At 40.2% G+C, this 24,600-nt stretch overlaps 1 long non-coding RNA gene and 1 pseudogene across 1 annotated transcript in view; one reads left to right on the top strand and one right to left on the bottom strand.

Annotated features, from left to right (window-relative positions):
• LOC131829563 (uncharacterized) overlaps positions 1-24,600 on the top strand; it is a 37,218-nt gene that overhangs the window by 3,039 nt on the left and 9,579 nt on the right. Inside the window, exon 2 of the long non-coding RNA XR_009352909.1 lies at positions 2,116-2,245. This is a non-coding gene — a long non-coding RNA (uncharacterized LOC131829563). The remainder of the gene's footprint in view (positions 1-2,115; positions 2,246-24,600) is intronic.
• On the bottom strand, positions 3,258-4,143 carry LOC131829552 (protein PBDC1-like; annotated as a pseudogene).

The raw sequence follows: 24,600 nt of genomic DNA, 5'->3' as shown, positions 1-24,600 counted from the left end.
AATGAAATGAAAATGCCGTAAGTATTCAAAACCAAAATGGGGTTCTTGGAAATTAAACACAAGATAGCAGGAGTGGAAGAGAAGGTGAAGATACCTCGTGAATGCAGAGCAAAAATCCCCCAAAATAGAAATAGAATTTTTAAAAGAAAGAACAGTCCAGGAAACCCAACATCCAAATATTAGGAATTCCAGAAAGAGAAAAATCACAAGAAGAAATAACCAAGGAAACTATTCAACAAAATATACTAGAAGTGAAGGACTTGAGTCTTTCCCTACTGCCTGCTCAGTGGATAAAAATTGAACATACAAACACAGTACTGTTGTTTGGAAACCCTATAAGCTTCCAGAGAGAAGGAAAGTTCAAAAACAGTCAGGAATAAAAATTAATTGAGGGTACCAATAAAAACACCGAGAGCTAGAAGACAAATAGACCAATACTTTCAGAGTTCCAAAAGAAAAGAATTTCCAACCTAGAGTTTTACATCCTTTCTCAAGGAAATAATGGAAGATATGCTCTGCTTAAATGGGGAAAAAAGGAGACATGGCATTCAGAAAACAGGAGTTTCCACACAGGAGACAGCCCAAAGGGAATTCCCAGGTTGATGGTAAAGGAAGATCCAGGGATGACTGCCATGTACTGGGTCTAGAGGATACTCAGTCAGAAGGCTCTCCAAGGAGTCAGAAGGCACTTGGAAAGCCTTGTTTAAGAAGACAAAATGAATAGAGCTTCTGATGGAAATGACCTTACTGAAAATGATTCAGACAACTGAAAAGGAGTTTGGGGTTATATTAATGATAACTTTTTAGAAAAGTAAGACATCAAAAAGGACACATTTATGGCATGCTTCCTTTTTTTTTTTTTTTCTTAGATTTTATTTATTTATCTGTCAAAGAGAAGAGCAGGCACAGGGAGAAGCAGGCTACCCGCTGAGTGAGGAGCCCAGTGCAATGCGGGACTTGATCCTAGGTCTCTGGGATCATGACCTGAGCTGAAGGCAGACGTTCAACCAACTGAGCCACCCAGATGACCCTCTCATACCCTTTCCATACAAGCTGTATTTCAGGGTAATCAAATAGTTGATGAAGAACAGTTTATACTGAAAAAATTTTAACTAATAAATGCAGAAGGAATGTTAGCATTTTTTTAAAGATTTTATTTATTTATTTGACAGAGATCACAAGTAGGCAGAGTGGCAGGCAGAGAGAAAGGGGGAAGCAGGCTCCCTGCTGAGCAGAGAGCCCGATGCTGCACTTGATCCCAGGACCCTGAAACCATGACCTGAGCCAAAGGCAGAGGCTTAACCCACTGAGCCACCCAGGCCCCCCAGAATGTTAACATTTTTTTTTAAAGATTTTATTTATTTATTTGACAGAGAGAGATCACAAGCATGCAGAGAGGCAGGCAGAGAGAGAGGAGGAAGCAGGCTCCCTGCTGAGCAGAGAGTCCGATGCGGGGCTCCATCCCAGGACCCTGGGATCATGACCTGAGCTGAAGGCAGTGGCTTAACCCACTGAGCCACCCAGGCACCCCAGAATGTTAACATTTTTAAATCACCATTTTTGATGGGTAGTGAGGAGGACACTTGTTAGGAAGACTGGGTGTTATGTATAAGTGATGAATCACTGAATTCTACTCCAGAAACCAATATTGGTTGCACTATGTTAACTACCTAAAATTTAAATAAAGAAAGAAAGAAAAGAAAAAGAAAAATCGCCATTTGAAACACCTGATAAGGTAATTAATATAGTCAATAACCCTTAGTGTCTGCTAAAAGTATTCCATGAAAGATAGTGTGATGGTTAATTTTAAGGTATCAACCTTAATGGATGACCGGGTGCCCAGATATTTGGTTAAACATTATACTGGGTGAGTTTGTTGAAGAGTGTCCCTGAATGAGATTAACATTTGAATCAGTAGACTAAGTAGATTGCTCTCTCAAATGTGGGTGGGCCTCATCCAGTCTGTGGAAGGCGTGATTGGAACAAAAAGGTGACTCCTCTGCATCTTAGAGGGAAATCCTCCCTCACCTCTTTGAGCTAAGATGTTGGTCTTTTCCTGTCTTCAGACTCCGACTGAAACATTGGCTTTTGGGGCTTACGCCCTCTATCTTTCAGACTGGAACATAGGCCATCAGCTCTTCGGATTCTCAGGCTTTGGATCTTGGAGTGGAACCATACCGACTGCTCTCCTGGGTCTTCAGCTTGCTGACTACAAATCATGAGACATCTCAGCCTCCGTGATCACGTGAGCCAGTCCTTACACTAAATCTCTTTCTATCCATGCTATTGGTTCTGTTTCTCTGGAAAACTCTTGACTAATACAAGTAGGAAAGGTGATTTTATAATAGAGGGATTAGGCTGATACCACCTGCACCTACTTACCAATTTTAGCATCTTCTGAAACTGGGGCACATATCAGGTATCTTAAAATATGATATAATAAGAAATACTCAGCACTGATTGTCCTAATCTGTGTTGTTCAAGAAGCAGGGCATGGAAAGAAGTATTTGAGTACAAGTCATTTATTTGGGAAGTGAGCCCAGGAAACACCATTAGTAGAGTGGGAACATGATCCAGGAACATGAAGGAAGTCAATAAAGCAGCCATTGTAGGTAACTGGAGCTTAACCCCATTGAGCAACTCTGAGATTGAATACGTGCTTCCAAATAGGTTACCTGAGAGGAGAGAGCTGGCATTATTCCCTTCAGTCATTATTCAAGGACTACTCGTAGGAAGTGGAGTGTTCTCTCCCTGGTAATTTTGGGTGCAATCCATGTAAGCAGAAAGAGCACTGGTCCCACAGAGAGCCTTCATGCAAAGAATGGAGGTTTATTCACCAGTGGAAGTCAGGATGGTATGTTCCACAGTAGTAAGGGTGGAGAGGATATGCATGCAGCACCAGAAGTGTTTGCTGTAACCACTTATGAAGTATTTGGCCTTCTGGCTAAGCTCAAGTGAAGTAGTCTTTAAAAAAAAAAAAAAAAAGGCAGCAAGGGCATATGTCTCTCTCTTTAATTACATAAGAGGTTTTCTTTTTTTTTTTTAAAGACTTTATTTGACAGCGAGAGAGAGAGAGAGAGAGAGAGAGCAAGCACAAACGAGCATGAACAGGGGGAGAGGGGGAGAGGGAGAGGGAGAACCAGGCTCCCTGCTGAGCAGGGAGCCCAATGCAGAGCTGAATTCCAGGACCATAACTTGAGCTGAAGGCAGATGCTTAACTGACTGAGCCACCCAGGCGCCTGAGAGGTTTCTTATTTTTTTTTTTTTTTAAGAACCAAGAGAAATTTATTTGTAAAATTTCTTACTTGACCAGTGGTGAGAACCAAGAAACACTATACCAAGAAATGCTCAACTAACACCCTAATAGTCTCTAAGCTGGTTCAGACAAGAGAACAACAAAAGTAGCTCTTGATTATTAGGCTGGAAAGATGTACTTCTTTATGTCTTTCAATTGCACAAAGAGATACATTTAACCACATGGTCTGCGCAAGTAGCATCATAGTATCTGTAGACATAATTGGGTCATAGCTTCCAGGGTGCTATTCCTTGTCTACCTTACATAGCTGTTTCACCACTCTTGCTAATTTCTTTGTCGGCTCCTTTCTCTTTTTCTTCTCCTTTGTTGGTTTTGTTTTTTCTCTTTCTCTGATGTCTCCTTTCTCTTCTGCCCATCCACTGTCAGTTCCTTTCTCTCTTCCATGGTTGCCTTCTTTCTCTTCTTCTTTGTCATGAACACTGGTGTAAAACTGTAAATACTCGGTTCCGAGCAATTTCAATTGCCAAAAATTGTATCCTGGGGGCTCTTTAGCTGATTCTGATTTGAGCTCTTCTGGATCCAACACATCTATCCTGAGTTTCTCAAAATTTTCCCAAAACTCAGAATAGATTTGGTCATCCACTTTGGTGAGTTTCAAGAACTGTGGGTCAACTGATGAAATCAGCTTGTAGTAGACTTCAGCATGCTGCATTGCTTTCATGGCCCAAGCCATCTCAATATCAGGATAGTTGCCATAAGACTCGGCTGGGAGAGAAAGGGCATGTGCCACAGACGCCAGTTCCCCGGAAACCGGCTCAGCAGTTCCACTGGTCATCTCCATGTTGCACCCCACAAAGCAAACGCTTGTTTCCCGGAAATGACTATTTGCAAACCAGGTTTCATATTTTTAAGAAGAGATAAACAATAAAGAACGCTACAAAGAAAACCACGCACACACACACACACGTGCACACACACACACAATGAAAGAAAAAACAAGGAACCATCTTCAGAGTAAAACTATCAATGGTGGAAAGGAAGGATGGTAATAGTTTTACTACCTGGCTCAGCTCTAAATCACACATTCTTGGTCATAGAAACGTAAACATGAATGCGTGTGTACACATGTGTGTATGATGTGACAGAAGAAGAAAGAGGGATAAATCTTCATTTTCCAAAGTGAGAAACCAGTAGAGATATTGCCTAAAACATAAAGACCATGAGTAGCAATACAGGCAATCTTGTTATTTCAAGATACAGAGATATGGACCAAGAGATTCACCTGAAAGACTTCAGAATGGTTGCTTCTAGGGAAGGAAAACTGGGGGAGGAGATGAAGATGACCAGGGATTTGCTCTTTGTCTTAAAATTCCTTATAGTCATTTGAGTCTACACTATTTAGATAATTCTGACAGAGACATACAAAAAATAAAAGGATGAATTAGAGGTCAAATGAAGTGAGCATGTGGGAACAACCCCTAAGATGTTTGGCTTTAAAAAAAGAGCAGAGAAATGAGACAGAAATGAGACAGCTGAGAAGCAATACAGAATCAAGGTAGGATGTTTTAAAAAGAAAGGATAAACTAGAGCAAATTATATGCTGATGAGAATGACCCAACAGAGAGCAAAGGTAATTAACTCATGGATGGAGGTCCTTAAGGATTTGAGTCCAGGGCACAAGTGAAGGTAGCCCTTTGACACAGAGTAGGTAATTCCTGCAAAATAAAGTAAAAAGAGAAGACAGGCCTAGATACCAGCCCATTTGTATGGGAGGTGGGAAGATAAAGGACTTTCCGCTGAGGGTTTTTATTTTCTCATGTGAATATGAGGCAAAGCCATTAGCGAGGGAGGACCGTACTTTGAGAACTACCACTCTAAATAATGAATGGGCATTCCTAGCTATCTGAGATACTTACTTTCATAGCGTAATATACATTCCAACAGTCATCAAAACAGAAAAGAGAAAATTACATTTTTTAAGCTGAAACAAGGAGCTATAAAAATTAGGAACCCAGAGTGAAGTGTGTCTTTTTTTTTTTTTAAGATTTTATTTATTTATTTGACAGAAAGAGATCACAGGTAGGCAGAGAGGCTGGCAGAGAGAGAGAGAGGGAAGCAGGCTCCCCGCCGAGCAGAGAGCCCGTTGCGGGACTCGATTCCAGGACCCTGAGATCATGACCCGAGCCGAAGGCAGTGGCTCAACCCACTGAGCCACCCAGGCACCTCGAGTGAAGTGTGTCTTTACCCTTTCAGGAACACAGGTATTCTCAGGAAGAGGGTAATAGTTACCTAAAAGCTTGGTGTCAGCATATCGTAAGTCACTCACCTGAGTAGTAGCAAAATGTCACTCTGAGAAGATAGTCTGGGATGGGCAGAACTTAAAAGTTGCTGCACAAGGTAACACACGTTGAGGATCCCATTCGCCCTCCACCCTCTGTATTGTTAGTTAAAGCTCCACCAACTGAGAAACTGGTGAGATGATTTGGAGGCAAGCAATGATATTTTATTTCCATCTGGAAGGAATCACTGCAGATTCTGGAACATTCCCTCCCTCCTACTCACATCAAGTCTCTGGGCTTGCTAGAAGCCAGATTGTAGAGAAAATCACCCACCTGGTCAAGGCAGTCCATTTCTTCACATTTTGCATATGTGGAGAAAATACATGAAGACATATCTTCTCCAGCAGGGAGATTTGATTGAACAAGAGAAATAGGACTAAAAAAAAAAAAAAAAAAAAAAAAAAATCCTTAAAATGTCACTTATCAATTTCATGTGAAACATTTCCCTGGTGGTTATTGCCATTTTTTATCTTAGAAAAAAGTCCCCAAATAGTGATTTTCATAAGACAGCTTACTAAAAATTACTCTATTTGTGAATTATGGTTTGTTGATAATTCAAAGGAGCTCTTTTTCACAGTGAGTAGAAATAACATGCTAGAATTCTAGGTTTTCTACTAATTAAAAGGCTACTAATTTCTACTAATTAAAAGGGTAAATCATATAACTTCTGGGTTATGTGGGGGTCAGTTGGATAAATTTACTCAAGGAATTCTTCAGTTCTAAAATTATTCTAGGTTCTTAATTTAGGTGTCACTTGTACCTGAAAACAGATCCATATATTATTTTTAAGCATTTTACTGTGTTAAACATTGTGTTGGTAATTTCTGTATGTTAAAGTAGCTGAGTAATAAGTAATGGGAAGCAACACCAAACAGCATATATTCTTTTTCCTAGATTCTTTCAGCATAAGCATAGTGAAACTCATCCATGTTGTGTGTATCAGTAGTTTATTCCATTTTGTTGATGACCTGACTCTGTTGTAGGGTGTTAGGATTTTGTTAAATTAACATTTGTTAAGTTGAGCACAAGTGCTGGAGGGTAAATTGTGGCTCAACAACAGAACACAAAAGAAATAAAGAAGTTCAGGGGCACCTGGGTGGCTTAGTCAGTTAAGTGTCTGCCTTCAGATCAGGCACCTGGGTGGCTTAGTCAGTTAAGTGTCTGCCTTCAGATCAGGCCACAGTCAATCCTGGAGTCCCAGGATCAAGCCCCACGTCTGGCTCCCTGCTCACTGGGGAGTCTGTGTCTCCCTCTGCCCCTCCACCTTGCTCTCCCCCCCCACCCCCACCTGCCCCACACACACTCTCTCAAATATATAAATGAAATCTTTTTTTTTTTAATTTCATCACTCCCCGGTCCCAGGTTCATCACTCCCAGGTCTCAAGGCGAGGTGCAGGGGTGCAGGCAAAGAAAGAGGCAGGAAGAGGCAGGACCTGCGGCAAATGCCTTTATTAGGATCCCAAGGTGGAATGCTCTGGGGTTCCCAGACTAAGACCCGGTTGATGAATTCAAATCAAAGAGACCAGGGTTTCTGGTAAGCTCTGTGTAAGTCTCATCTTTTTTTTTTTTTTTTTTTAAGATTTTATTTATTCATGAGGGAGAAAGAGTACAAACAGGGAGGGGCAGAGGGAGAGGGAGAAGCAGGCTCCTTCCTAAGCAGGGAGCCCCAGGAGGGGCTCTATCCCAGGACCCTGGGATCAGGACAGGAGCCCAAGGCAGGCGCATAACTGACTGAGTCACCCAGGCACCCCTGTGGGGTCTCATCTAAGGGGCACATAGGGGAAAGTCCTGGAAGGCTGGGGAGACTGTTGATCACAAGGGCAGTTGGGGAAGTCATATGAGGAACCTAACATTTGCGTGTGACTCTGTGGGCTGTTATCTGGGGTATGTGCTTGCATGAGGGGCTAGTGTCCATGTAAGGTCCCTGCAGTTCCCTTGGCCAAACAACATAGGTGCCAAGGCACTGCTACAGTGAGTGGCTTAGTTAAATTCACACCATGTGCACATGCCATGATTTGTTTATTCATCTATTGAAGGATATTGGGGTAATTTCAGTTTGGGGCTCTTACAGATAAAATTGCCATGAACATTCATATGCAAGTCTTTGTGTGAGCAAATGTTTTCTTCCCCCACCCCTCACCCAGGGAATAAACCTAGGTTTATCAATATTAGGGGAATGACTGGACCATGTGGTAGGCATTTGTTTAATTTTTTGAAAAACAGCCCAAACCATTTTCCAAAGTGGTGGTACAATTTTACACTGCTGCTGGCAGTGTATGAGAATTGTAATTGTTCCACATTTTTGCCAGTAGGTTGGTATGTTTGGTCTTTTTCATTTTAGTTGTGGTAATAGTGTGCGGTGGTATTTCATTATAGTTTTAATTTGCACTTCCCTAATAACTAACGATGTTAAACATCTCTTCATGTGCTTATTTGCTGTCTCTGTATCTTCTTTGGTTAAGTGTCTGATTGGATCTTCTGCTCATTTTCTGATTGAATTGTTTGCTTTCTTATTACTGAGTTTCAAAAATTCTGTAAATATTCCATGTCAGACATTTTATTTTCCACCTCTAGAAGTTCAACATGGGTCTCTTTTTATTTCATTTTTATTTATTTATTTTTTTGAGGGGGGGCTATTGGGAGAGGCAGAAGGAGAGAAAGAATCCCAAGCAGGCTCCATGTCCAGTACAAAAGCCCCATGCAGGGCTCAGTCTCACAGCCCAGAGATCATGACCTGAGCACAAACCGAGAACCAGGCCCTTAACAAGCTGAGCCTCTCAGAGCCCCAATGTGGGTCTCTTTTTAAAAATGTCTCTTCCATGCTTCCATTTCACATGAGCAGTCTTTCTCCTACTTTTTTGAGTGTATATAAAATAACCATTTTAATGTCCTTACTTATGAATCATTTTCTGTGTTTTTATCTCTTTTTATTGATTCATTTTTCTCAGTCTAGGTCATATCTTCCTCTTTCCCTGCCCTGTTCCTTCTCTTTACCAGACCCCAGATATTGTGAATTTTACCTTGTTGAATGCTGCATATTTTTGTCATCCTATAAGTATTTTTCATCTTTATTCTTGGTCACAGTTAAGTTACTCAGAAATGGTTTGGCCCTTTCAAAGCCTTAGCCTATGACTAATTGTGCCCCACCACTCAAAATACCATTTTGACTCCTTTGCCAAAAGGCATGGTTTTCCACTCTGGCTAGTAGGGATGTGACCTATTCTTTGCTGGTTGTGAGCTCAGGGCATTTTCCCCTTTGCTCCTTTTGGATGGTATTTTTCTCTGTCCTACATTAGTTTCCTCACTTGCCTTTGCTCCGGTGCACTTTCTGCCATCTCTGGAGCTTTCTCTGTGGTAACTCTGTCCTCTCAAGTACTCTACCCTCTGTCTCAGAGCCCCAGCTTCAAATTCTCGACTCAGTGGGAACCACAGATTCCCTGGGTTCCCCTCCCCGCACTGTGGCCAGGAAACTGTCTCCAGATAGTAAGCTTACCTCATTTATTTGCCAATCTCTCAGGGGTCACTGGCCTGAACTGCCTGATACCAATGTTGGGAAGCCATTGTTTCATTAATCATTTTAGTGGGCTTTGTTCATTGTTTCTGGTGGGAGATTATATCCAATCACTGATACTTTATCTTCCCAAAAGTAGAAGTTACTTTTTTTATGCAGCTACTTTTATAGTAATAACTTCTTTGCCTTTGTTTTTTTAAGTTTCACCATTTAAAATATATCCCTAGACAGTATAATTTGGTCTCAATAATTTAAAAGGTGCGCTATGTCTTTAAAATGATTTTATTTTTTTAAAGATTTTACTTGAGAAAGAGTGAGCAAGAGAGAGAGCATGAATAGGGAGGGAGAGAGTTGGGAGAGGGAGAGAGACAAGCAGACTCTTTGCTGAACCAGGAACCCAATGTGGCGCTTGATCCCAGGACCCTGAGATCATGAGCTGAGCCAAAGGTAGGCACTTAACCAACTGAGCCACCCCAGTGCCCCTTTAAAATGATCTTAATCTCTAAATATAATCCTCTATCCTTTTTCACTTCCTTATGGTGCCTCTAAAGGGGAGGAGGGTACACCTAAGTAAATTTGGAAATAGGTGGAATCTGAACCGAAAGGCAAAAGGAACTGCATATAAGCACTGTGCTAGTTGATAAAGTCATTCCACATAAGGGAACAGCTTACCAAACCCAGTGCCACTATACATGTGGAATGGAATTAAACAATTATGTAAGTGGATCACAAAGTAGGAGCCCATTTTTTCACCACTGGAGTGAGAGTCAGATAAGCAAGGTCAGGGGAGGAGAGGTGGGAGGAGGTAAGCAGGGAAGGTAGTGGATTTTGGATTTGAATTGGACACATTAGGAACAATTCATGTTTAGTTTAATACAGATGTGGATGATTATATACGAAACATTTATAGATATGTGTATATATACATAAGTGATGTACGTGTTTCTTGGCTCTTCTCTCCCTGAGAGAGCTCACAGGAAACCGCACTCCAGTAGAGTGGGTCCAGATCTTGCTTTCTAATACCATTTCCAATCAAAGGAACCATGGTTTTGGGAGAAACAGCTGATTCTAGGACTAGTGAAGAAATACACAGGATGAGCCTGGAACATCTTGGACTGACAGAGTGTTTTTGAAGTACAAGAAATAAAAAAATGAAAACAATAAAACACAGCATTCATGTAGATCTGTCAAAGAAGCACAGCAGCCAAATGAAAGAGCTCCCAATGAGCTAAGCTGGAAAAATTTTGAGGAAAAAAATAAAGTAGTATAGGATTATCACAAGTATTAAATATCTTTGAGTCCATATTGACACATAAATGACTGAATAATATATAAATGGAGAGAAGAGACAAATATCCCATGCAGAAGGATTCCAAATAATTTATGTAGATAGTCAAATCTCAAGGAGAGGGAGCAAAGATTTCTACTCCTTAAATATGGACTGTGCTCACTTCCTCTACATTACGGAAATAGAAAGCAAACAGGAACTTCACAGGGAAGAAACCTGACAAATACTACCTCAGCCAGGTTAGTAAGATCAACATCAACTGTAATAAAGCATGCTGATAATGTGTAGTCTTGGTCTAATGTGATGAAAATGACATTTTACCCCATGATCTTCCTTCAAAAACCCGTAAGCCCAGTCGAATCATGAGGAAAATGTCAGACACATTCCCTTAGACAGACAACCTACAAAATACCTCACCAGTATTCCTTAAAACTGCCAAGGTCACAAAAAACAAAGCAAGTCTGAGAAACTGTCACAGCCAAGAGGAGCCTAAGACATGACAACTAAGTGTAATATGATGTCCTGGATGGGGTCCTGGGTCAGAAAAAGAAATTAAGTAGAAATTCAAAAACTGAGGAAATCCAAATAAACCATGGACTTTAGTTAATAATGTATCAGTATTGATTCATTAAGTGTAACAATGTTTCATACAAAGGTGAATGCTAACAATAGGGAAAACAATGTAGATGTATATGGGAACTCTCCGTACCATCTGCTTAATTTATCTGTAAATATAAAACTGTTTTTTAAAAAAATAAAGACTATTTTTAAGAAAGGAATCCTGACACCAAATGCTAAATCCCCAAGTTCACTGAGCCTGTCTGGACAACAGCAGGCAAGTTTTGTTCACTTTTGGCATCTCAACTTAATTCTCCCTCCTGAAAATTGCAGCTATGCCTACTGTTTGAGTTGGTGTTCGAACGTCAGTATTCTGTCTCTTCTCACTGACATCCTAGACATGCATTGCTCTGGACCTAACCTGAGTTTTCTGGTGCTGTTCTCCACATCTCACCACTCTCCCCTAGTCAATACACTAGAGAGTGGTTGCGTTTTGACTCCACCATAGGCTTAGACTTAAGGTCAGACACCCTTTCTCCTGGTTTCCCACTGTTCCCTAGGAGAGCTCTGCCTTAGTAAGTCATGAAATTTGCACAGTTCAGCTTCCCTCGTGTCCATGTGCCCTTTCCTTTTCACCCATACCTTCCTCCTGTAATTAATTTTCTGATATTACTTTCTGGTAGTTGGTGGGTGGGGAGGGAATAACATGTCCAGAACTAGAATTTTCATTATATATATCTCAGATCCTTTAAAGAAACATTGTCCCCTGTAGCCAGTTTCTTCTGCAGCTGTTGATCAAAGAGTTTCCTGTGACAGTTGTAAACACTGAGCAGTTTTCATTGCCAGCTGACCTTTGCCTACCTGTTGTAGGACACTAGGAGGAGCTCCTACAGTGTCTGCATGCTGGCAAAGGGGCCATGTGATAGTGCACTACTCCCCTGACTATGCAGTTGAATAGAGTGTTTTCTCATTCTGAGAGAGAACATAGGCCTCACTCCCTGACATCATGTACTAATTAGACTCTTTCAGATAGTAAGAAATAGAAACACGGACGGCCACCTTAGTTAATCGAGTTTCATTCTCAAGATGGGAGAAGAAAGGGAAAGAAGGAGTTTCTGCAGCCACATGAAATGCGGTAATAAAAAAAATAGCACTAAGGGCACCTTGGTGCCTCAGTCAATTAAGTGTCTCCCTTCAGCTCAGGTCTTGGGGTCCTGGGATCCAGTGCTATGTCAGGCTCCCTGCTCAGTAGAGAGTCTGCTTCTCCCTCTTCCTCTGTCTCTCCCCACCCCACTTGTGCATACATGCTCTCTCTCAAAGAAATAAAATCTTTAAAAAAAGAAAAAGAAATAGTGTTCCATAGAATGGAAACTCCTTTACTTTCCACTTCTGCTTCTGCTAACTGACAGATTTTTTCACAAACTACCCAAGTGACAGGATATAATTTGATCTATCACAATCCAATTTAGACTACTCCTTGGCAAGGTGTGAGGGATGGGGCAGCTGGATGATGGACGTTGGGGAGGGTATGTGCTATGGTGAGTGCTGTGAAATGTGTAAGGTGGATGAATCACAGACATGTATGCCTGAAATAAATAATACAGCGTATGTTAATAAAAAAATAACATAAAAAATAAAACAATTCAGGCTACCCCTTTTAGTAAAAGCTCTCAAGTCTCTTTTAACTTGCTGGCTAGCCTACAAATCAGTGCCTCCAGGTCAAGTGTCCATCTGGAGTCTAAGCACCTGTAACCAGTAGATAGAGTTCTGTAGTCTAAGGTACAGCAATTCATTTATTAGAAAGCACCTAGATGGGGGTTGTCAATCTAGAAGAAACTCAGAATCTTATACTGTCCTCTCACAGAGCTATTTTCCCAAAGTTCCTTCTGTTGGAAATATCAATTCTTTGTAATGTCAGTGTGTGTTTTGTGGAAAAGGGTCCTGTGAAAAATCTGACTCAACAAATATTTATAAGTGATTACTAAGTGCCAGGCACAGTTCTATGCGCTTAAATGTGTGGGAAATATGGGTTAAGCAAAAAACAAAACAAAACAAAACAAAAAACAAAACAATGACAGGGGTGCCTGGATGGCTCAGTTGGTTAAGCAGCTGCCTCCAGCTCAGGTCAGAATCTCAGGGTCCTGAGATAGAGCTCTACATTGGGCTCCCTGCTCGGCAGGGAGTCTGCTTCTCCCTCTCCCTCTGTTTGTGCTCTCTCTCAAATAACTAGATAAAATCCTCTTTTTAAAAATGACATGTGTAGGAAATATCTTCAAAACAAAAACAAAATCTGTGCACTTAAATGTGTGGGAAATACGGGTTAAACAAAATAAAACAAAACAATGACATGTTGTTAGCATGTCATTATAATCTCAAGAGAAGGGCTATAGTTTACACCATCTCCCAAGTCTTTTAGACCAGTTTCTCTTTTTCTGAGAAGCATTTCTTAAGCCTCAGATTACATGAAAGATACATCTTGAGAAACGCTTGATTTTATGATTGGGGTTCCAGGAAATGATGTTGTCAGGGGATACATGTACTATAGCAGCTAGTCTCCACAAGGCACTCCCTCTCTCCAATGAACCACCCCTCCTGGTATTATTCATCCCCTTGTGTGGTCCTCTCCCATACTGAGCCTAGGCTCAGTTTGCTATGACTTACTGTAGTGAACGTAATGTAGCAGAAGTGACTGTGTCAGTTCCAGGCTTAAACCTGACAATTTAAGAAATCTGGCTACCTCACCCAAAGTCCTACCTGAAGAGGCCACATGGAGAAAGAGAGGCTCTGATACAACATGAAAAAGACCAAGGAATCCAACCAACAGGGAGAACCAAAGCCCCAGATACCTGACTCCAGCGCAACTATACCAGCCAAACCTCATCGTTCAATCCGTCCTAACTAAAATGGCAGACATGGGCATGAAGAAGTCATCCTGGACATTCTGGTCCTAGTAGTGTAATACGCAAGTCTTGGCCAAACCCCAGTCCACAGAATTGTGAGGCATAATAAATGGTGGCTGTTTTGTGCCACTGTTTTTAAGTAGTTTATTACATAGCAATGGGCAAACAAAAATATATAAAAATAAATTGAAAACTCATTGCATAAACTTAATATATTGTGCCTGAGTTATATTCATAATTACATGTGTCTGCTTCAGAAATGACCCATTTTAGAGGAAATATAGGTATTTTTTGTGTAGAGATGTATCTGTGTAGGTATTTATCACTTACCGTCTTTTATTTTTTGGAAATAAGCCTTAACAGTAAAAATTAAAAATCAAATAAAGGAAGTTTTGAAATATCTAATCACAGAAAAGCCAATTTAACTGTGCATACTTTTTGCAGCAAACAAAATTAAAATAATTCCGTACAATAAGGAACTAAGAAAAAATCGAGTTGAACTTGAGACTTCGATTTGTTTATAATTGGCTAACCTAATTTGAAAGCACATCTGTTCTGTTTACCCTGCAAATATCGATAGCAATTAGGAAATTAAAAATTCCCAACATTAAAACAAGATCCTATTTCAGTCAGGGAACATTATCCTTTACTTACAGACTTGGGGATACTGATTACTTACTAATTATTTACAAAGGACAACACGTCCTCTTTCCTCCTCCTCCTTTCCCTTGCCTTCTGCTCTGCCTTCCCCTCATCCCTAATCCTTTTCTCCCTATATCCAGGATACTGAGTAGGTCACATTGGCCTGAGTGTTTGTGAGGTAAGATTCTGAGAAACCCAAGCATTCATTTCAAACAAGCCATTCAGAAGGCCAGACCTTGTGTTACCATGTTGTAGGAAGAAATCATACCCAACTTTAGGATTTTTCCCTTTCTGGGTTGAACAGTGTAGCAGCATAAAATGCATAGGATCCTAAATCAGAACTCTTCACTCCTTACATAAAAGTTGTGTTCTCAGCTGGCTTTATTGGACACAACTCCCAGATATTCACATGGAACTTATATATATGTTCACGTGGAACATATATATATCTATATGGAACTATATTCCATATAGATAATGTGAGTATATGAAATTCGTGAAGGCAGGGTTGTAGAATAAGAATTTAAATATTTAGGAGTTAAGTTTTTATTTTGGAATTATAAGAACACTTTTCAAAATCATATGAAAAAACACACTAAGTGTGACAGTTTGTCCAATAAAATACAAAGTTAATGTTGTTAAAGTAAAACTGGAAGAAAGGAAGGCATTGTGGAGCATCAGAGACAGATATCTTCAAACTAATATATCATAGTTTTCTATGTATGCGTCCTTCCAAAATTCATATACTGAATCCTAATCTCAAAGGTGATGGTGTTAAGAGGCGGGGCCCTTGGAGCTGAGGTTATGAGGATAGAGCCCCCATGAATGGGATTTGTGCCTTATAAAAAAGAGCCCCCAGAAATCCCCAGCCCCTTCCAACACGTGAGTGCACAGCAAAAAAGAGGCAGCTATGAGCCAGGCTAATGGCCCTCCCCAGAAGGCAACCATGCTGGAGACTTGATCTTAGACTTGCAGCTTCCAGAACTGTGAGAAATAAATGTCTGTTGTTTATGGGTCACCCAGTATGTGGTATTTCATCATAGCAACCCAAACCAACTGAGACAGTGCTGATTTCTATTGTTTCTCCAGGACACATTTATGTCTCAGTTTGTAAGTTATGCAGAAACACAACTCAAGAACCAAGAGTCCATAAATATTCAGGTATAGTTCCTTTAATGAAATATTTCCTCCAAAGATATAAATGGTGATAGTGATCTGTTTCCTTTAATACAACAGTTTCTCTTCAGATTGGTGTAGTAGGATCTGCTTTATGATTAGAAGACAAGGACAATGGAGTTCCTGGGTGGCTCACTCAGTTACGGATCTGACTCTTGATCTCAGATTTCCATCTCATGGTCATGAGTTCAAACTCCACGTTGGGCTCTGTGCTGGGTGTGGAGCCTACTAAGAAGAAGGAAAGAAAAAAGAGAATAGAAGAAAAGAAAAAGAAAAAAAGGGGGAAGAAGGAAGGGAGGAGGGGAAGAAGGGAAAGAGGAAGGAAGACAGAGAGAGGACAGTTAAAACCAGGTACTGCAAGCTAAAAGATGAAGCGAATTAAAGTAGGGTACTATCATTGACAGAACTGATGAATTCTTACAGGAGATAGAGAGATGAAGTCTGCCCAAAATTGTAATATTCCTTTATGAAATGTGTATTTACACCCCAGCATTTACCTCGGAATAGTAAAATGTAGGAAAGAGACTGAAAGGTCAAACCTGAAGAAAATGAAGCCACATATGTTAACAAGAAACAAAATATGTGTAGTTAACACTATACTGACATCCAAACACTGGCTACAGGAAAGGGAAAAAAAAAAAACCCTGCATTACATTCAAGAGTAAACCCGGATAAAGCCAAAAATACAGAGAAATATATGCAAGTATGTTTTATCTCGCATCAAATCCTGAAAAGGTCATTTTATCTGAAGAGAAGGAAACCAAGATGAATAAAACCTCTGATATATTTATATTTTCCCTTACTCTGTGTGTGTGTGGGTGGGGTGCAGCGGGGGGGGGGGGGTGGAGGTGGAAGAAGGGGCTGATATATACATACTGTATAAAAACAAGGCCAAGTTTTTTCATTTGGACATCGAGTTGGAGGTACTATAAATGTTTGTTAAAGCAGAATGTTTCAGGAAAAATCTGTGCTTACCAATTAACTACTTTCTTTAACCAACCAAACCGGTCTTTTGGCTGAAAGCGACTGAAATCATTTAAATGGATTTAAACTGAAAATGACTATTGGCACAGGTTGTTCTAGGTGCTCAAGGATATTTGGACTGTTTCTCTCTATCCCTTGTCTCTACTTACCTGTGTGCCAGCTTTACACTCAGGAGAGTTTCTATCAAGAAATACCAGTTTGGTCAGCGGCAGCTCAAGACTTCTGTCCTAGCTGAGCAACCACGGATGAAAGAGAAGAGCTAGAGAGATGCCAGAGACCCAGAGAAGTGTCCTGGGACGGACTGACATTTACTTGTCCTGGACAGTGTGCCTACCTATTCTAAATTAATCACAGGGCTGGGGAGGAGGGATGCTATATGGTACATTCTGTGGCCAAACTCAGTCATATGTCTTCTGGAACTTGGGCAGGAGTGGCAGAGCAGGGATGTTATCCCCACAAAAACCACAGGGAAAGACGGGAGAAGGAGTAACCCCCTGAGGGAAGATGGGGGTCCCTTTACCAACGTAAGGAGGAATGAATGAACACTTGGTAACCAACATCTTCATATTAACCTGCCTGATTTTTTTTTTCTTTCGTACAAAGGTACACAACAGGTGGGGGGTGAGGAGCCCAGCTGTTTGTGATTAATAGTAATTTTGAATTCTAGATCAGGGAGCGTTTTATCCAGTGAAAATAAAAATCGATTCAAGAAAAGGTTAAGGACTATGGAAATGACAACTAGGTCTCAGAGAAATTTACCACCTGAGCAACTGGTCAAAGAATCATACCACCGAGGTTTTGAAGTTGATTCCCTTTACGTGCCTTTTCTGGCATACCACCACCCTTTGAGAATCCTTTCTCTGTCTGGGCAATTTCCTGTCTTTTGATCCACTTCCCCAAGGCAGAAACCAGAATACTCTCCCACACTCAACTCACAGCGAGGTGGCAGGCAAGGAACCTAGGCTCCTCCAATCACACCCACCCATGTGGGACAATTACATGTGGGACATCAAACCAGAAATGAGCTGTGTGACAAGGCAAGCCCTGCAGAAAAATCCTTTTGTTTGTTGTTTTTGTCAAGGTGACAGCTTAGATGTCATCTTTCACTGAAAGAGGAATGCAGGAGCACCTGGGTGACTCAGTTGGTTAAGGGTCTGCCTTTGGTTCAGGTCATGATCCCAAGGTTCTGGGCTCGAGCCCTGAGTCAGGCTCCTTGCTCAGCAGAGAGTCTGCTTTTCCCTCTGCCTCTGCCTGCAGCTACTCCTGCTTGTGCGCTCACTCGCTCTCTCTCATGTCAAATTAATCAATTAATTAAAATCTTTTTTTTGGAGATTTATTTGTTTATTTGACAGAGAGAGAGAGCACAAGTAGGAGGAGCAAGAGGCAGAGGAAGAGGGAGAAGAAAGTTCCTCACTGAGCCTGATGCAGGACTTGATCCCAGGACCCTCATGACCCTCATGGGATCATGACCTAAACCGAAAGCAGACACTTACCTGACTGAGCCACCCAGGCGCCCCTATTAAAAAATTGTAAAACATTAAAAAAAAGAAGAAGAAGAAGAAGAAGAAGAAGAAGAAGAAAGAAAGAGGACCTTAACTACATTTAACTCCTTTCATTTTAACCTCAGGCTATCCTTTTTAACCGAGTAAGTTCTTTCCAGCTTGTGTTTTAACTCAGTCTGAAGACCTCATGGGCAAAGCATTCCCTGATGGGAACCCAAACTACCCCAAACTAGCTCTCCAGCAATAATGACTGGCCTGTAAGACTGCATAATTTCCCCCAAGACAATGATCTACTTGAACTTCACAGCCACCTGTAGGTACCCTCCAACATTTGACCCACATTTTCCTTACATAAATTTAAAGTATTTGAAGATGGGCTTTGAGACATTAGCCCCCTGTCTTCCTGGTGCTGGCCTCCTGGAAATAACCCCTTTCTTGCTTCACCACCACTGGGGGTCTCTGCCTTTGTATTCTGTCTGCTGCAAGTGGTCTCACCTGGTCTGTTTGGGACACCTGGAGCCAGGTGCTCTTGCACACTTGGGCCCTGGTTCCATCATGATCAGAACACAGGTGTTCTGCCATCTCATGTCTAGAATGAGTGGCATGCATTAGAGCATCTGGTTTCATTGGAGTGGTTACTGGCACAATCTCAGAATGTGATTGAGGCATTATTTTTCAGAAGTGCCTAGCCTCCAAACCTGGCTCTCTCGTCCTCTAAAGATTCTCATAAGCTATCTCCTTTTCCTTGAAAAATGTCTCTTTTCTTTTTAAACTGGCAAGGGTGTTTCTATTTTTTTTTTTTTTAACTAAGACCCTGATTAATACAATGACTGTATTAGTTGGCAAGGATTGCCGTAATAAATCGCTAAAGATCCACAGATTGGGTAGTTTTAAACAACAGAAGTTTATTTTCTCACAGTTCTAGGAGCTGGAAGTCTGGGATCAGTTGTTGGCAGGGACAGTTCCTTCTGAGACCTCTTAGAGATATCAGTAGAGATAACTGTCCCTGTGCCTTCACATGGTCTTCCCTCTGTAACCGTCTGTGTTCAAGTTTCCTCTTAAAAGGACATGAGTCGGGGCACCTGGGTGGCTCAGTGGGCTAAAGCCTCCACTCTCAGCTCAGGTCATGATCCCAGGGTCCTGGGATTGAGCCCTGCATCGGGCTCTCTGCTCAGCGGGAGCCTGCTTCCCCCTCTCTCTCTGCCTGCCTCTCTGCCCACTTGTGATCTCTCTTTCTCTCTGTCAAACAAACAAATAAAGCACATGAGTCATACTGGATTAGGGCCACCCAAATGAACTCATTTTAGGTTAATTAGGTCTCTTTAAAGACCTTATCTCCAAATATAATCACATGCCAAGGTCTTGAGGTTTAGGACTTCAACATGTGAATTGGGGATGGGACACAACTCAACTCATCATAATGACCATAGTTGGGCGGGTGATCAGAAAGAGGATCAAGAGTTGAAGAGAAGAAATTTACCACTACTACTAAAGAAGAATTCAATATACATACTTTACCAATAAGAGTAGAGTACTATAACATTATTTTTTAAAGATTTTATTTATTTATTTGTCGGAGAGAGACAGCACAAGTAGGGGGAGCAGCAGGCAGAAGGTGAGGGAGAAGCAGGCTCCCCGCTGAGCAAGGAGCCCAACCAACCCAGGAATGGATCCCCAGACTTGGGATCACGACCTGAGCCGAAGGCAGATGCTCAACCAACTGAGCCATCCAGGCGCCCCACTATAATGTTTCTGTATGAAAGGCATATATATATACACTAAAGTTTGTTGAGAGTATAGCAGATGTAAAAGGAAAAACTAAGCACTTTTGTTGGATGAGTTTACCAGTGCTAACACCAGATCCAGCTAATAAAAATGATAAAATTTGGTCAAAATTATTCAGGCAGTTGACTTAACTTTCTATCTAATGTTATATGATGACTTCAGCCTGTTCTTTAGCTATTTTAAAAGGAAGAGTAGCACATGGATTAAGAACCCAGACACTGGAGCCAGCCCCTTGGTTTAGACAAATCACTGTTTGTAGCTTAATTTTTTCATCTTTAAGTGGGGGTTACTAACAGTAACTATAGAAGTCAAATATGTATTATATGCAGAGCACTTAGAATATCTGGCATTCACTAAATACTCAAGAATTAGGAGATTTTATTATCTAAAAAAAAATCCCTCAAAAGTTGTAAGCATAAAATACATGTTATTTTTTAAATTTCCCATCCAATATATTTCAGTGGCCAATTGCACTATTTTTCTACCACTTCAAACATTAGACCCTCAATCTTTGTATAAATTTAGAATTTATAGAATTTATAAAATAAAATAATTATTATCTTCTCACATTTTTTTTATTCTCCTTAAAGTACCCTGTGTGATTGCCATTCTTGCCTCCTGTTGTCTACCTTCATTCACTGCTGTCCTCACATGGATGCACACACACATCTTTAGTAACCACCTCCTTCCTTAATTTTAAAAACTGCTCAGTTACCTCAGGAAACTCTCTCTTGATCCCTGGTTCCAATGTCAAAGAGTCAAGATTATACTACATTTTCAAATAATCTATCCAGATTACACTAATTTTATGGGGACAATTCAAAAACTGAACACTAGATGGCAACATTCTTAAATTGTGCTGTTTTCCTAAGGCTAGGTTTCTGAAGCCTCAAACTGGGAGTGTACAATTCTTGAATTTGTTGAACATTTTGGCTGTTTTAAAACTGGAATAAGCCTTTGGACATCTCCATAAAGGAACTCTAGTGGCCATTCTTGAAAATTAATTCTTCCTATTTATAACTTTTATGATCACTAATTTCCAGCTTTTAAAAAAATATTTGAATCTTGCTTTTTCCTTAAAATAACAGAAATACAAGTTGTGTTTATTTTTTAAATTATGTCATATTCTGTTTTTGGAATTTTATGTAAATTTAGTTATTTGACATAACTAATTAATTTCTACTTAATCTCACAGGGATCCAGAAATGTTATTTTACATGATAAATAGAACAGAAGGATAAACACATTTTTCTCCCTTTTTTTAATATATTTTCCTTATGGAACTTTGAGCTTAGGGACAGGAAAACAATTGCTGTGAATTTCCTCATAGTGAGGATGAGAGAGATCAGAGGTGCATTTTCTTTGAAAAGAGAATTATTATATAAATCTTCTGTCTAATTTTCTTTAGGAAATTAAAACATTAACTGGAATTTCATCCCTTGTAAAATGTAAAATGTATTATGTGGTATATATACACAATGGAATACTATGCAGCCATCAAAAGAAATGAAATTTTGCCATTTGCTACGACGTGAATGGAACTAGAACGTATCATGCTTAGCTAAATAAGTCAAGTGGAGAAAGACAACTATCATATGATCTCCCTGATATGAGGAAGTGGTGATGCAACATGGGGGCTTAAGGAGGTAGGAGAAGAATAAATGAAACAAGATGGGATTGGGAGGGAGACAAACCATAAGTGACTCTTAATCTCATAAAACAAACTGAGGGTTGCTGGGGGGAAGGGGATTGGGAGAAGGGGGGTGGGGTTATGGACATTGGGGAGGGTATGTGCTTTGGTGAGTGCTGTGAAGTGTGTAAACCTGGCGATTCACAGACCTGTACCCCTCGGGATAAAAATATATGTTTATAAAAAATTAAAAATTTAAAATTAAAAAAAAATGTAAAATGTATTAAATAAAAATATATTTATTGTTGTTAAGGCAAGGAGCTTTTATTTTATTTTTTTTTTAAGATTTTATTTATTTACTTGACAGACAGAGATCACAAGTAGGCAGAGAGGCAGAGAGAGAGGAGGAAGCAGGCTCCCTGCTGAGCAGAGAGCCCGATGTGGGGCTCGATCCCAGGACCCTGGGATCATGACCTGAGCCGAAAGCAGAGGCTTTAACCCACTGAGCCACCCAGGCGCCCCAAGGCAAGGAGCTTTTAATATGAAGTTCATTTAGGATTCCAGGAAAAAATGGACAAAAGATATGAGCAGTAAACTAAAGAAGAAATGCGAAAAGTCAACTACCACATGAAGAGAGCTGAAAATCACAGGCATTTAAAAAAAAGCAGAACTAAGGGCAACTGGTTGGCTCAGTGGGTTAAGCTTCTGCCTTTGGCCCGGGACATGATCTCAGGTCCTGGGATCAAGCCCTGCCTTAGGCTCCCTGCTCAAGGAGCCTGCTTCTCTTTATGTCTGCTGCTCTCTCTCTCTCTGACAAATAAATAAATAAGATCTGTAAAAATACATATACTGAAATAAAAAATGAAATTATTTAAGTTACAATAGAACTAAACAATGAAATTAAAGATAAGCAGACAAAACAAGACTAACAGGAATAATTTGATCTGAAAAAGAAAGCATTTTCTAAAAATGTAACTTAAAATTAGAAAAAATCAATAAGCAATTTAAATAGGTTTAAGACACATAGAAATAAATTCAGATGTATCACTAATCATCATAAACATAAATGAACTAAACACACCAGTTAAATGATGGGTTGTTCAATTGTATTAAAAAATCCAGCCAAAAACTGTTTAGAAGAGAGGGACATAAAACATAAGGACATAAAAAAGTTGAAAGTAAAAATAAGTGAAAGACACACTTGGCAGGTACTAGCCAAAGGAAAGCTTGGTGGCATGTTAGCGCCGAAATGGGTTTTACGACCAAATGGAAGTAAAAGAACCCAAAACATTTTAAGGAAGATTGAGCTGACCAAGAAGATATAATACTTTTAATGTTGTATGTATCTGATAAGATAGGTTTAAAAATATAGAGCAATAAGCAATAGAGTTAGAGGAAGAGATTAACAAATCTACTGTGTAATTCAAGATTTTAATATCTACCCATTTACTTTATTCAGTAAATATGTTTGAGTGCCTACATGCTAGAAGTGCTACTCATTTGTGATATAGCTATAAACAAAACAAAATAATCCTCAAGCTTTTGTAGCGTACTTTATAATGAAAGGAAAGAGCAAAATATACAAATAAATACGATAAAATCTCGTAAAAATATACCCCAAATTTCATAAATTCTGAGATTATAAAATGGAAGTCTGCCACCCAAGCCCACAGGTAGAACAAAGGGAGGAAGGAGGATAAAGTTCTTATCTTCTGAGGTTGGGAAACGGTAGAGGAGACAGGTAAAGTGGGGGGAGTCAAGCAGAAAAATAACTTGAAACCCAGGGGGGAGGCGGAGTTTGAATCTTACTTACTCAGTAATCTCCCAACTCATTATTCCCAAAGTGGACCCCAAAAACTGGCATGTTGGAACCAGGAATTTCCTGGAGTCATCGATGTTTTCCTGAAGTTCAGTCACTGCAGACCTGAAGTCACTCCCATCAGTGTGTACCAAAGCAATCTACACTTTTAATGCAATCCCTATCAAAATACCAACAGTGGAACACCTGGGTGACTCAGTCGGTTGAGCATCTCCCTTCCTGTCAGGTCATGATCCTGGGGCCTTGAGATCGAGTCCACATGGGGCTCCTTACTCATTGGGAAACTGCTTCCTCTGCTTGCCACTCCTCCTACTTGTGTGCGTGCTCTCTCTCTCTGACAAATGAATAAATAAAATCATAAAAATAAATAAATAACTTTAAAAAATACCAACAGAATTTTTCACAGAGCTAGGACAAACAATCCTAAAATTTTTATGGAACCACGAAAGACTGAATAGCCAAAGCAGTCCTGAAAACCAAAAGCAAAGTTGGAGGCATCACGTTTCCAGACTTCAAGCTCTATTACAAAGCCGTAATCAGCAAAGACAGTATAGTACTGCCACAAAAACAGACACATGGGTCAATGGAAGAGAGTAGAAAGCCCAGAATCGACCCACAACTATAAGGCCAGCTAATCTTTGACAAAGCAGGAAAGAGTATCCACTGGAAAAAAGACAAGCTCTTCAACAAATGGTGTGGGGGAAACCGGACAGCAACATGCAGAAGAATGAAATTGGACCACTTTCTAACACCACACACAAAAATAAATTCAAAATGGATGAAAGACCTAAATGTGAGACGGGACTCCATCAAAATCCTAGAGGTGAACACAAGCAGAAACCCCTTTGAGCACAGCCATAGCAGCTTCTTACTAGACACATCTCCAAATGCAAAGGAAACAAAAGCAAAAGTGAACTTCATCGGAATGAAAAGCTTCCTCACAGTGAAGAAAACAGTGACCAAAAGTAAAAGGAAGCCTGTGGAATAGGGGAAGATATTTGCAAAGGATATATCTGATAAAGTGTTAGTATCTAAAGTCTGTGAAGAACTTACCAAACTCCATACCCCAAAAAACAAATAACCCAGTTAAGAAATGGGCAGAAGACATGAATAGATACTTTTCCAAAGAAGACATCCAGATGGCCAACAGACACATGAAAAAATGCTCAACATCACTCAGCATCAGGGAAATACAAATCAAAACAATGAT

Source organism: Mustela lutreola, chromosome 1 (genome assembly GCF_030435805.1).
Source record: "Mustela lutreola isolate mMusLut2 chromosome 1, mMusLut2.pri, whole genome shotgun sequence".
Taxonomy (NCBI): domain Eukaryota; kingdom Metazoa; phylum Chordata; class Mammalia; order Carnivora; family Mustelidae; genus Mustela; species Mustela lutreola.
This window is presented reverse-complemented; position numbering and strand designations above follow the sequence as displayed.